The sequence below is a fragment of the Talpa europaea genome, assembly GCF_964194135.1.
Source record: "Talpa europaea genome assembly, chromosome: 10".
In the NCBI taxonomy this organism is placed as follows: Eukaryota; Metazoa; Chordata; class Mammalia; order Eulipotyphla; family Talpidae; genus Talpa; species Talpa europaea.
In genome coordinates this window covers 29,439,575-29,451,096 of record NC_140077.1, presented here as the reverse complement: position 1 = coordinate 29,451,096, position 11,522 = coordinate 29,439,575, and positions in this window count along the sequence as shown.

Genomic DNA, 11,522 nt, shown 5'->3' with positions numbered 1-11,522 from the left:
ATCTGAAAGTGTCACAGTCCATGTATGAGAAGCATCAGCTTTTGTCAGTGCACAATCATGGGCAGTGATTAGGGGTACCATTGACCTGCAATCCTCTGTCCACTCCCCAGTCCTGCCTATGGACCCACCAGCCCCCCTGACACTGCAGCTGCCTGGTCCCAGCCTCATCCCCTGAGTGCAGACCCAAGGGGTGGACAGGATCCTGATAATCTTCACCTCAGCACAACCCCCAAGGCCCTGCAGGGCACGAGCAGCATTCTGGGCATACATCTGTAGCTGTAGCTCGGCCCTGGAGGGGAGGGTGAATGCTCCTTCCTTCCTGCTGGCCCCCTCCCAAGAGTTACTGGGAGCTGGGAACCACCCCCTGCATCAGGTTTCCTGTCCTATTCAGTCACCCAGCCACATCTGTGGGGGTTGGGAGTGTGAGTTCTGGGGCTTCCTGCTGTGGTTCAAACCGGGCTCTGGTGTTTCTTAGCTGTGTGAACTGGAGTGAGTTTATTTCCTCTCTCTGTATCTCTATTTCATCAGATCTAAAATGGGAGGGAATAATAGTACAAACACAACAAGATCATTGTGAGGAGCAAGTAAGCCAGTGCCAAACTTTTTAAGCTTCAGGTCACCGTTCATCAATTATGAAACCAAGTTACTAGGTTGTGACCAGTATTTAACATAAATATAGTGGAAACAAGAGCACAACTCTCTCCAGAGGGATCAGTACACACATCTGTATGTGTGTCACATAAACCATTCCCAGATGTTCTGCCTATGTGACCCTATTTTGGACTTGGGAGATGTTAGGTGGGTCAAATACAGGCCAAGGTCAGGAGAGGACATGTACTTAAGCCCCGGAACCATTCTTGGCAGTGCTAGAGTACGTGCATGTAGGTCAGGAAGTGCCCTTAGTGAGTAACTCATTCTCTTGGGAAGAGAACGTGGACAACAGTGGGACTGGCATGAAAGGACCCAGACATCCTGGGCAGGCAGCCACGCACACGTGGCAGGGAATACTGAAGCAGCACCGGGGGAAGCTGGAGCCAACACCAAGGGTACTGAAAGTCATGGTTAGCTTATGAACTTGACCCAAGGCAATGGAACTTAAACCATGAAGGATTATTGATTTAGAAAATATCTATTGAGTGCCTATTATATGGAAGATGTATGTTTTTAAAAATTTGACTTGTGCCATCAGTTTGGGGGGATCAGGAGCTGGTGGCAACACCAAGAGACTGCCAAGAGACTGCTGTAATAGTCCTAGCATGAGATAATAAGGACAGAGTTCAGATGTCTGGAGAAGAGACATGTATAGCTTCTGTACCTGGGGCTAGATGGTGCCCAACATTCATGGGAGAGTGGCAACTGTGACCCTGCATACAGACTGCTGGGGAGAGCAGGACTTTGAAGACTACAGAGGAATTCAGAGGCCCCCAAAACACAAAATCCACATGACCAAGTGAGTAAACCCGGAAGGTTATGTGACCTTACAACATTATTCAACAACCCCCTGGCACAGCTGATTTCCAATTTATAAAATGGGGCCCAGAAGAGGACTTAATTCACAGGAGTGTTATGAGATTGAAAGCTAATAACAGTAAAAGCCTTCCACTGCGTCTGGCACAGGGCCAGGGCCCACACTAGGACTGCTTGCTGCTGCTCTTACATCACAGACAGCCTGGAGAAGTCACTGGCAGGCAGCCTGGAAGACGACCACTTTTAGCCACTCAGACACAAGTCAAGGAAGGGGTGGGGGAAGTGGTGTCGGGGGGGGGGGGGGGGGATGCTGACTTTGTAGCTTTGCTGTCCCCTCCAGGTCCTTGTGGGCCACTCAGTCCCGTCCACAATGACTCAGAGCCTTGGATGGCCACATGTGCAGGCTCTGGGGCCCCTCTGAAGGTGTAACAGGGTGGTCCCCAGGAAAATGGCAGAACCCATTTAGAATAGGCAGTTTTGCAGGGTTTGGGCTGCCCCTCTCCCTGCCCTATAACAAAGGGAATCTGTCTTTAAAGTGTTCAGAATAAATGATCTTGATCCTGTAGCTATGCACCCCTGACTACAAAAGGTGGTTTCTCTAAAATACCTTTTTACCTCCCTGATCAGTCAATCAGGGCAGCTTTTCAGTGAGGTGGCAGTGTCAATGTGCCTTAGAGCAGATCTATCTCCTGGCTCTCCCCTGGGTTCATCGGGGCATCTTTCAGGAACACTTCAATTTTCCTCCAAATGTCCCTTTGTCCATTCCAGGCTCAAGAGAGTTTTGGCATAATGAAGAAACCCTGTTCTTTTCAAAATTAATAAACAGGCAAATTCTTCCATTGCATGGTCACCTAGTGAGGGTGTTGTGTACTGGGAGCTGAAGGCAACCCAGCTGCCCCTGACCTACCTGCCAGGGAACACTCTCTGGAAGAGGAAACAAACACTTAACAAACACATCATTGTAACACATTGTGACAAATGCATCCAGGCACAAAGAAAGGAGAGAGGTCCATTTTGTTGGGGGGATGGGACAAAGAGGCTTGATTTGATCATAAAAGATGAGTAGGATCATCTAGACAGACAAGAAGGGATATAATTAATAACATCATCCATTTACTTCACAAGGTATCTCATTTCATCAATGCCAATTTCACTGTCAATATGTCCATTTTATGGATGTGGAAATAAGGTTTGGAAAGCTTGAGAAGGCTTGCACAAGGTCAGAGAGTTAGAAACTTGAGTGTGTGTCTTCCAATGACTGAACCTACCCCAAGACATTTAAGAAAATTTGCTGAAGGTTAGATAGTAGAAGGTGATGGAATCAGGAAACAAATCTGAGCACATACGGAGACAGTCGAGGTAGATGGCGTATGTATCTGTTTATCCTGAGCTAGAGAATTACGGGTTTCCTATTGATGATGAAGAGGCTCTGAGGGGTTTCTACTGGTGTGGCAACTTCGCATCCACTCTAATTTATCCTGCTCAATAAGCATAAATCCTAATTTTTTTGTGTGTGTGGGACCCTCGCCAGTGACCGGGGATCGAACTGGCGCTGCAGAGGCTGCGGGCAGCCTCGCAGCCCAGCGCTCAACTGCTGTGCCACCAGGGGAGGCCCAAATCATAAATTCTAATAGTGAAGCTACCTCACACCATACACAAAAATCAACTCAAAATGGATTAAAGAACTAGACATAAGACCTGAAACCATAAAATACATAGAAGGAAATATAGGCGAAACACTACGGGATTTGCACATCAAAGACATCTTTACAGACACATCACCCAAAGCAGTGATAGTGAAGGCAAAGATAAACAGCTGGGACTATATCAAATTAAAGAGCTTCTGCACAGCAAAAGAGACAATAACAAAAACAAAGAGAAACCCCACCAACTGGGAGAACATTTTTGCACCCAACACTAATGATAAAGGACTGATCACAAAAATCTGCAGAGCTGATGAGACTCAGCAACAACAAAGAAAATAATCCAGTCAAAAAATGGGCAGAAGAGCTAAAAAGAAACTTCTCCAAAGAGGAAATGCAAATGGCCAACAGACATATGAAAAAATGTTCAACATCACTTGTAATCAGGGAAATGCAAATCAAAACTACCATGAGATACCATCTTACACCAGTGAGAATGGCACATATTAAAAAAACTAGCAACAACAAATGTTGGCGAGGGTGTGGAGAAAAAGGAACTCTTCTGCACTGTTGGTGGGAGTGCAAACTGGTCCAACCACTGTGGAGAGCTGTGTGGAGATTTCTGGACCTACTAAACATAGAGCTTCCATATGATCCAGCAATTCCACTCCTAGGTATTTACCCAAAGGACACAGAAACATCAATTCCAAAGAACACCTGCACCCCTATGTTTATAGCAGCACTGTTTACAATAGCTAAGCTTTGGAAACAGCCCAAATGCCCAAAAATAGATGACTGGATCAAGAAGATGTGGTCCATATATACCATGGAATATTACTCAGCATTCAAAAAAGATAAACACATGCAATTTGCAGCAACATGGATGGAGCTGGAAGGGATCATGCTCAGCGAAATAAGCCAAAAAGAAAAAGAAAAATACCGGATGGTCTCACTCATAGCAGGAATCTAAAAAACTTAAATAAGGGACCAGGAAAATGAATATAAGAAAGTGAAAATCAAAATCAACAAAAAACTATGAACCAGAGACACTTTTTGGGGGGTAGGGGGCGGGAGGGGAGGGATTGGGGTCAGAATGGGACGTTTGCAATTGTATGGGGGAATATAAAAATAAAATTTATTATTTAAATAAAAAAAAATTCTAATAGTGAAGAAAGAGCAACAGTTTTAAGCCAAAATTAATATCTAGAGCAAAGATATTCTATTTAATGATGAAAGCATATTTAATAAGAACTACAACTCAGGAAGAATAAGATAGTCTAATAAAAAAAGAAGAAAGAAAATAACAGGCAGTTTACAAAAAAAAAAAAAGAAAATGCAAATGGCCAATAAATATGTGAAAAGGCTTTTACCCAGTTTAAACAATTAAACAATTAAACAACAATGGACACGATTTTTCTTCCATCAAATTGACTAAAGGAAAAGAGACAGAAAAGAGCAGGTGCTGCTGCGGTGTTGGGGATCATGTATTTCTCATACGGGGCTTTCAGGGTAGACATTTATGCAGCACTTTAAAGGGCAATCTGGAAATTTCTTTTAAAATGCAAAATGCAGGGCCTCCCCGGTGGCGCAGCGGTTGAGCGCTGGGTTGCGAAGCTGCCCGCGGCCTCTGCGGCGCCAGTTCGATCCCCGGCTGCTCCTCGGCCACCAGAGGAGGGTCCCACATGGCGCGCAGACCTCTCCTGCCGCCCGCTGCTCCCCTCAGCAGTGTACTTCGGTCCTTCTGCCTGCTCTGCTCCCCGCTCTGGCTCTGGTGAATTCTCTCACCCTCCCACGCTTCTGACTGTACCCAGTGCATGTATAAACGAACAAGCAAAACAAACAAATAAATAAATAAATAAAACATGCCTCTAAAAAAAAAAAATGCAAAATGCACATTGATTTCTGCAATTGATCAAGTTGCTGGTATATCTGCTGGGGAAGTATCTCCACACAAACACAAGGAAATTCAGTGCAGCTTGGGCACACCCAAACTTTGAAATAGTCCTGATCCCCTATTGAAAATTCTGGGATATGTTCTCAACAAAAAGTATTATGCAGCAGCTAAGAAAATTGTATAGAATAAAGTGGATATATTGTTGAGTGGGAGAGAGCCGCAGAGTGATACATATATAACATTTTTGTTAAAATATATTTAAACAGAAACTGTTTATGTTACATTTCTATGACTCATATATATGTTGGAAAGGTTTTAAAAAGGGATTGGGATATATTTTTTAGAGTCTAAGAATTATTTTTGCTGTGCTTTTGCAGTTTGGTTTCTTTGATAATTTATGTTCCACATATGTGTGAAAATCATCCACTATCTGTCCTTTACTTTCTTATTTTGCTGAGCATATTCACCTCAAGATCCAACCAAAAGGCACTATTTCATCTTTTTAAGTAGCTGAGTGATAATCCATTGAGTATATATTCTATGATTTCTTTATTCAGTCATCTATTTTGTTGGTTCCATGAATTGACTATTGTGACTAATGCTGCTATGAAAATAGGAGTGCATCAGCCTTTTCATACTAGCTTTCATATTCTTTGAACACCTAGCAATGGTATTGCTGAATCATATAGTATTTCCATTTTCATTTTGTTAAAACAGTAACAATGGTGATATCCAAATGCTAGGGGCCAGGAATGAATATTCACAAAACTCTGATTTCTATGAGCAACTTCTATTTATGTACTACTTACATGATTAATTTTCATTTTAATAAATGTAGAGATGGATTTAAAAAAAACACTGACACATCAGTTCCTATGCAAAGTTATATGGCCAGTGCTGTACAGAATGCCTAACAAGCAAAATCTTATTAGACATATGGATGTGGATTTCCTCTTCAAGAATCTCTCAGGCTGATATGGGGAAAGAGGTCCAACACCATGTGGGATAAATTCCTGAAGAGGAGTAGAACATGTAATGGGGTTCATGAAGGGAGTCGGTGAAGTTCTTCACAGTATTTCAAGAACCACATTTCTAAAGGAGAGACAAAGGTGGGTCTGGCTGAGAGGGGTTCAAAAGTGCAGAGGTGGGAGTTCCTGGAGTGGGAAGGTGGGAAGGACAGGAAAAATGAGGGGTAGCATGCTGTGGAAAATCATGATGTTAGGAGGGGCTGAACTCCAGCTCCAGGGAACAGTGGGCCCTGTGAGGTTTGGAAGCATCAGGGATCTTTGTCATGAGACAAAGAGATGTTGGGAAGTGATTGACAACCCCAGTTTTGGGTGTGGGGAAGACTCAGGGTCTGAGCTTGGAGAAGAGTGGTAATAATGGAGGAGGGAGATAAACCTGAAAGACATGTTGGATTGGAATGAGATGTTAGTGGTGGGAGCAGAAACCAAAGAGATTTTTTCAGACCCAATGATTTATAGGAATTGAGTGACAGAAAGAAAGCAGATACGGATGTTTCCTTCTTTGGGAGATACAGAGAGGAGCTCTGTGGTTGCCCACAGTGAAGGACCTGCAGCACCCTTCTTTTTCCATTGAAATACAATTATGATATGCACAAGGCAGGTCTGGGTCCTAAGGATGGGCTGGCCAAGGGCGGGCAGGCAGGCAGGCAAGCACGTAGTCCTTCTGGCTTCCAGCCATCAGACTCACAGCCTTCCCGGAATGGCTGACAGGGGCCGCTCTGTTTCTTTGAATATGTGGCCAGGGAAGCCTAAATTAATTAAGTGATCCTGAGGCTTGAGAAGAGGCAGGGAGGCAGGATAAGAAGTCCAGGGTAAACTGTACCCCATCCCCCTGTGTTGGAATCCAGAGGCTCATGAGCTTTGTTGGAATTAAGCCCGCACTTAAGTGCTTCCAGGGAGACAAAGAAATAATAAATCATAAGCAGGTGCCCCGCCCACATGCTGCCACCATCACCATGAACCTGCTTCTGAACAGAAAGTCATTTCACATCTCTGGGACTAAATATCTAAGTGAAGCAACAAATGGCAAGGCCCTGGAACTGATTTGGACCAAGAAAGTAGGCCAGGACTCCACACAACTCTCCCAAAACATCCCACCACACACACACTAAACTTCATCCAGATGCAGAGGCAAGATGGCTATCCTTCCAATCTCTCCCAATTTCACACACACAAGAACTCCCAGATTCCAAAAAAAGATCCATGTACGGCATTGGTCCAGTTCAGAAGGGACTTTATTCTAGCAGAATGAGGCCACACTGTATCCAGTGAATAAAATGAGAATAAAAGTTGTCATCTAGAAATAAAGGTATCTCTATCCATACAAAATAATAATTATTAAGTTCCTACAAAATGTCAGGCATTGAGCTACATACTTTCAAGTAAGTTGTCTCATAAACTTCAGCCATCCTGGAGCAGGACAGCATAGCTATTTGAGAACTGGATGCTGCAGCTAGATAATCTGCACTTGTGAGCTGGCCATGAATCTATTCTGTACTTCTGCATTCCTGACTATAAAAAGGAAATATGGTTGTTAGTAGGAGCATTAAATTAATCAATGTTTGTGAATGCTTACAATGGTACCTGGCACATTACAAGCACTACTATGTGTCTAATAAATTCCTGCATTTACTTATTCAACTTACATCGAGTACCAGACGTATTCTATAGCACAGTTCTTATATTGGTTGTGAAAGGAGAAGGGGGGAACTGTTTCTGTATTCTTTGACAGGATTGGATGGGAAGTTCCCTTTTGCCTGTACGTTGTGCTCAGGTAGAGGAGTATCCAGAAAAGAACTCACCAAGGGTTCTAATGAAGACGAAGCCTTTGATACAGGAAGATGAAGAGGTGGGACGGTTTTGAGAAACTGATTGGAAATGGAAAGACCAGTACCCCGGACAGTTCCCCGTGAGCCAGCACCCTGGACAGCGCCTCGCGGACGGCGGCAGGAACGGAGGCTCTTCCTAAGTCATGCCAGGGCTCAGGACCTAACCTTTTGCTGTGGCAGGGGCTCCTTGGCTCTTTGCAATTCCTCACCTTAATCCCTGGGGCTGGCAATGGACGGAAAGTTTCCTTCTGACCTCAAAGATAGACAGCAAAGGCATTTAAAATCTCAGGCTTAGTAAGCCAGCTCAGGACCTTCCTCCTCCTATCCATCTTCATCTATCCCACTCCCTAAGTTGCCAGGATGTGGTTACCTTGCAGATGGAATAGAAGAGGTACGATGAGACACAGGAAATGGGGAGGCAGTGGGAGGACCACAAAACAGGTCCCACAGCTTGGGTTTAAATACAGGCTTTACTGGGGTCTCCCTGGAGGCGCAAGGGGTTAAGCACCACATTATGAAGCAATCCGCAGCCTCTGCAGCACGAGTTCGATCTCTGGTCGACCAGGGAGCAACCCACATGGTGTAGCAGACCTCTCCTGACTCTCCTGCTACTTCCCTCAGCAGTGTACTTGGGTCAATCTGCCTCTTCTGTTCCCCACTCTGTCTCTGGTGGATCCTCTCCCCCCACACACACACCTCTGGTCTGTACCCCAGCTCTTGTATGCATAAATAAATAAATCTTTTAAAAAATAAATAAATACAGGCTTTACTGCTGGTGTCTTGGGTAAGTGACCTAGCATCTCCATTGTTCACCTTCCTCATTCAGTAAGGCAGGAAGAATAACACCTACAGTTCACTCAGACTGAGTGAGGATTAAATAAAACAGCACACACAACACCCTTGGCACAGAGAAGTGCTTAATAAGTGAATCTGTTTCCTGCCATAGAGGAACAGAGGACTGAAGGGTTAGGCATGATCCCAGAGATAATGGTTTCAAGCTCAAGAACAGCCATGAATTATATGGGTCTGAGAGCTGGAAAAGCTTCTCAGCTCAAGGATTTCACCGTTTTTCAGTGAGTGATAGAGAGGTTCTACCTTAAACCAAATACCTCCCTCTTTGAATCAGGCAAGGAAAACAAAATATGGGTAAATAACAATTGCTCTGGAGTCTGTGAGACTGTCCTCTTTAAAATGGGAACCTCAGAAGAGGTCAGGTCTCAAACTAAATGACTGAAGAGCCAGACAGGTAACATAAATGCACGAAGCCAGCTGGAGGGAGCTGTAATGAGGTAGAGTGTGTGTGCATACTGACTAAAGAACTTCCTATAAAATTTAAAATAATTCTCTGACCCCACTGTCTTTTGATAGCACCCATTTCTGCCCAAAAGCTGCAGTGAGTGGGCTCTCCTCTAAACTCTTAATTGAGAGACCAAGACTGAACTCTAGAGAGAGGTTGTGACTCACCCAGTCATTCAGAGCCAGGCCTGTCCCCATATTGCTTTTTCCTTCTCTCAGAGTGCAGTTTGGCTACTGCAGAGCACACTGGCAGCTTCTTAAATGAAAGCTTTTCCTCCTTCCCTGGGATATCTGGGTGGTTGGAGAGATTACACAGGTGTCAAGGCCACTGCCTCTCACCTAACACCCTGTTTCCAGCCTCTCACCCCACAACCATCTCAGGGACCAAAGCCAACTTTTCAATGTCTTGGCCTCCCGCTAGCGAAGACAGAGCCCAGAATTCCAATGCTCACCCAGCCAGACGGACAAGCCAGGAAGCTAGGATGCCTCTGTACCTTTTATATGATTTTCACAAGACCCACAATTGTGAAATGAGGAAAAAACAGCACATTTTACAGATGATAATAACAATAGCAAGTACTTACATCTCTCTTACTATGTGCCAGGCACCCTAAGCAGCAGGTATTATTATTACCTTGTTTCATAGACAAGACACTGAAGGGCAGAGAGATGAAATAGTCCCCTTCCACCCACCATGTTCACCCACCCTAAGCAGTCATGGCAGAGCTGGGAGCCATCTCAGTTGAGTCTCTAAAGTGCAAGTTCTTTGCACTGCATCATCTTGCCTCCTTTGGGGTGAGGAGCACAGGGAGGGAAAGAAAATGGACCTTACACTAGTTTGCTTTTGAGACCTAAAAGAAACATTTTTCACTCTGGGAGAGACAAACTGTAGTCTCAACAGCACAAGTCTCCCAACACCGGCCACCTCACAAAGTATCTCCCACCACACACTGACAGAAACAGGGGCTCCACCTGCCATTCAGGGTCAGCGTTCTTTTGGGGGGACACATTAGGCCCAGTTCACAGCCAGTGTGGGCCTAGCTTGTTTGTTTAGAATCCTGAGTGCCATTGGGGCCGCCTTTTGCAAGGTGAGGCTCCCTCCAGAGCCTCTGATGAGAGCAAAGCTGCTGGGTCTTGCTCAGAGAGTGGGAGCAGCGCCCACGCGGGGTTTCCTACAACCCCAAGAGAGGGTCCAGGCCACATCATCTCCAGAGCTCAGCCGGGACTCCGAGGCAGCTCAGGAGATGGGCGAGAGTGGAGAGTGGGGGGGGGGGGCAGGCGGTAGGGAAGGGCGCGGGGTGGGGGGCCTGCTAGGAGCAGAGGAGGTAGGGCTGGGCTTGGCTCAAAGACGACCTGGGAGGAGTTAAAGTGGGGAGGGGGTGAGGCGGAGGGAAGGGAGTGAAGGCGGAGCCCTGAGGGCCGAGGCCGGACAGTCAAAGTCGAAAGGGGGGGTACTGCTTCAGAGAGAGTGGTGAGGCTGTAGGAGAGGGTTGGAAGGACAGGGTTGAAATTCGGGGCCCTGGGTGGGGGTGCCCCTCTATGGTCAAGAATTCTCTGCCGTGACAATATCCCAAAGGTCGGAACCCGGCCCAGCAGTATTACACGTCCCCTCCCTTCCCGGGGTGGAAGGGGCCAGGGGCGGGGCCAGGGAAAAGATTGGGGGGCTCCGTACCCAGAACCCCTCCAGTTACCGTCTCGCCTTCCAGCTGTGAGAACAGGTGGACGTCGGCTGGACTCACTTCGGGGAGGGGAGGGGGCGCTTCTTGCCTGCTGTACGCCGAGGTCCAGGGAGAGGCAGGTACCTGGAACTCCCGGCGTCGCCCTCGCGCTCCCGGCCAGGAGAAAGCGGTCTCAGAGCTCCCCCTTCCCCAGGGGGCGAAGAGAAGAGGCGAACCCCGCGGGTCCCAGAACTGGGCAGACAAGAGCCCCTGCCTGGCGCGGCGCACCCACCTCCAGGGGCTTGGTCGGGACTCTCCGCCCCAAGACCCCTTCCTGAGCCTTCCAGCCCAGAGCAACTGGGGGGGGGACCCCAGCCCGGCCGCGCCCCGCCTCCGCCCCCGCCCCGCCGACGTCGTATTAGCATGAGCGACGCAAGTAGCCGGGGCACCACTCGGGGGCCGAGACTCGCCGCGTCACAGCCCCGAGTGGCAAGGGAAAAAAGAGGAGGCGACGGAGGAGGAGGCCAGAGCCGACGCGAGGGGAGGGGAGCGCAGCGGCGGGGTGAGGAGCGCCGGGCGCGCGGCGGCAGCATGCCCCTCCGCCCACACCCGCGGTCTCTCGGCGCGGCGCGCACGGCTCCCGGAGCGCCCGCGGCGCAGCGCGCTCGGTCTCCGGCTCCGGCCCCTCCGGCCCCGCGCTTCCCCTGACC